Source organism: Leptonychotes weddellii, unplaced genomic scaffold (genome assembly GCF_054177405.1).
Source record: "Leptonychotes weddellii isolate Sample4059 unplaced genomic scaffold, ASM5417740v2 HiC_scaffold_11622, whole genome shotgun sequence".
Taxonomy (NCBI): domain Eukaryota; kingdom Metazoa; phylum Chordata; class Mammalia; order Carnivora; family Phocidae; genus Leptonychotes; species Leptonychotes weddellii.
This window is the reverse complement of record NW_027694171.1, coordinates 3464-6564: the sequence shown is the minus strand read 5'-3', so window position 1 is coordinate 6564 and position 3101 is coordinate 3464. Positions and strand designations below refer to the sequence as shown.

The following is a 3101-nucleotide window of genomic DNA, read 5'->3' as shown; positions in this document are numbered from 1 at the left end:
AAGCAGAGGGAATAGTAGGTATGCTTAGCAGATATTCTTTTCAAAAGCAGCCTGCTAATCTCCTAAATTTTCTTTACAAGGAGAAATTCTATTGTCTGGAGGTTCTGTGTTTCTTTTTTGTTAATACATCTATACACCTTTAAGATTCTTCTCTGAAATCCCATGCTACCCAGAAAGGATGCTGACCCTTTTGCTTATTTTTATTTTTTGTCTGACTTTACAGAGGTTTACATCTTATATCTAATGTTGATACCTATGATTGCTAATAATGCCAGACCATCTTTCAGACTCCTTTTTCACAAAGCAGCATTTCTAAAGAGATAGGCAATCTTAGAGTATCTTCCACCCTCCCTTGATTTTCCCTCTATACCAACAATACTAGATGAACAGCTGCTGAAGTGATGTCTATCTGTAATATATTTTGTTCATATTAGTATTCAAATCATTTCATATCACTTAATTATACCCATGTCTACATGGTGATGGCCATCATGATAGCTCCTAAACATGCTCTTCTGCTTTCTCACCTTGTCCCTCACCACTCAGGGGGCAGAGGCAGATTCTCTGACCATTGTGTTGGAAAGAAAAAAAACATATTTTGAACAACAAAAATACTAAATATGCAAAAGTCATACATGCAACAAAGAATGTGAAAAATAGAGCAGGATAATGAATTAGAGAGTCCCAGGTTAGGACCCAATACAACTTTTAAATAGTAAGGTAGGAAAGTCTTCACTGAGTGAATGGCTTTCAAATCAAAACTTGAAGGAACTGAGGGAGCAGGCATATGGATATTTGGAGAGAGAGCCATGCATTTTGCCAAATTTTATTAATTTTGTTTTCTCACTAAATAAGTTTCACTTAAATTTCTTTAATGTTTTTTTCCTTGCTTTTCTGGTACCTTTTTAAAGTTACTCTGTTTCTGATATGCATAATTGTTTATGGTGCCAATTATACATTGTATATATACAAAAATAAAGAATTATATATAAAATATATGTTCAAGGGGCGCCTGGGTGGCTCAGTCGTTAAGCGTCTGCCTTCGACTCAGGTCATGATCCCACGGTCCTGGGATGGAGCCCCGCATCGGGCTCCCTGCTCGGCGGGAAGCCTGCTTCTCCCTCTCCCGCTCCCCCTGCTTGTGTTCCCTCTCTCGCTGTGTCTCTCTCTGTTGAATAAATAAAATCTTTAAAAAAATAAAATAAAATAAAACAAAATATATGTTCAATAAATATTTTCTTTTGTATATTAATCAATTCATTAGAAGTATTGTAAATTCAGCTATTTTGTGTAGAACTGAATTCCAGAAAGTTAACATTAGAATTATCAAAAGCTATTAAAGCAGCTATAAGATGTGCTTACTTGCTCTCTCTCTCTCCCATTTGATTCAAACCTTCAAACTTATTCTTTGAAAAGCTAGGGAACAAACTCTAATTTAAAAAAAATATTTAAGTGGGGTGCTTGGGTGGTGCAGTCAGTTGAGTGTCCAACTCTTGGTTTTAGCTCAGATCACGGTCTTGGGGTTGTGGTCTCTGGGTTGTGGGGTTCCACAATCTGCAGACTCTGCTTGGGATTCTCTCCCCCTCTGCCTCTCCCCCACGCCACACACATGCCCTCTCTCAATCTCTCTCTCTCTCAAATAAATAAATCTTTAAAAAATAACAAAAAATACTGAAGAAAATCATGCTTCTTTTTTTTTCTTTTTCAAATATCTTGGACAAATCATATATGTTTACAACTTTTTAATTTATTGGTTTTGCAAAAGAAGACACTATCTTGGGGCACGGCTCCGAGCAAGAGCCAATATGGCGGCGGAGCGCAAGACAAAATTGTCCAAGAACCTGCTGCGCATGGTGTTCGGAGACCAAGAAACAACTAGAAGAGGAAGAAAAGAAAATCATTAGTGAAGAGCATTGTGGATTTGCCAGAGTTTAAAGAAAGAGAGTGTTTCATAATAGAAGAGCAGAGTTTCTCGTTATGTGAAGATCTTCTCTATGGAAGAATGTCATTCAGAGGATTTAATCCTGAGGTTGAGAAATTAATGCTCCAGATGAACGCTAAGAACAAAGTGGAAGAAGGTGAAGGTGAAGCAGTGGAGCTCGATGTGTCAGATGAAGAAATGGCCAGAAGATAAGAGATCTTGGTGGGGACAACTGGAAAAAAGTTTGCCAAAAAAAAGAGACCATGCCAATTATGAAGAAGTTGAAAACGGACATATAAAACCAACAGTTAAAGTAAAGAAGATGTTTCTAAAGCCCCAGGATTAAAGTAAATGCTTTGAGACAGAGCTCAGGAAGGCCTCAAAAGAGTTAGCATATTGTGGAACTCATTCTGAAGGCTTCTCTGAGTTATTAATACTATAATGTTTATTTGTAAAGAAATGGATAATTTTGGTAATATGCCATTTTTGAAACAGGTATGGTGGATGTTATACATCCTTTACTCAATGGTGTTCATCAGGAATGGATTTTTAGCCCAGAGGTATGTGGTTGCTTCCTAAGATCTTTTTGACCTCAGATTTTTTTTTAATAGAGCTTTCCAGTCTCAGACCTTGAATTGATACACATAAATTAAACCAATGTTTAAGTTGCCCTTATGTTTATATTTTACTTTAAGTCATTAATCATGCCAAGCCAATTTATCCATACATTTTGGAATCGAATGTCATGAGGACTTAGCATATATAAATTAGGAACAAACATGCCTCTCCAGCCTGAAGTACTTGCATGCTGCCAAGTCATTGTTAGTTTGTGGAATTATGGATTTTTGTTTAAAGCTTTTATTAATAAAAATTGTTCTGTAATAAAAAAAAGAAGACACTGTCTTATTCAGCATTTGTAAAAAAGAAAAATCATTTGTTTAAAAAGTAGTTTGCAGAAGACTCAGGTCATCTATAATTCTCATTAAAAGAACATCTGGCAAATTAAAAAGGAAAAAATGCAGAGGGCTTGAGTGAAGCATGTTTGATTGTCTAGGTAACTGCAATGGAACCTGGGTCACTGGAGTAGATCAGGAGAGGTGAGAGTCAAAAAATGAGATCAGGAGGTAACAAAAAGTTTGATTTGCAGGGCCCTGTAAGTCACTGTCAGGAATTTGCCTGT

At 36.5% G+C, this 3101-nt stretch overlaps 1 pseudogene; it reads left to right on the top strand.

Annotated features, from left to right (window-relative positions):
- The first annotated feature begins 1805 nt into the window (after positions 1-1805).
- On the top strand, positions 1806-2815 carry LOC102739640 (M-phase phosphoprotein 6 pseudogene; annotated as a pseudogene).
- Positions 2816-3101: the final 286 nt, after the last annotated feature.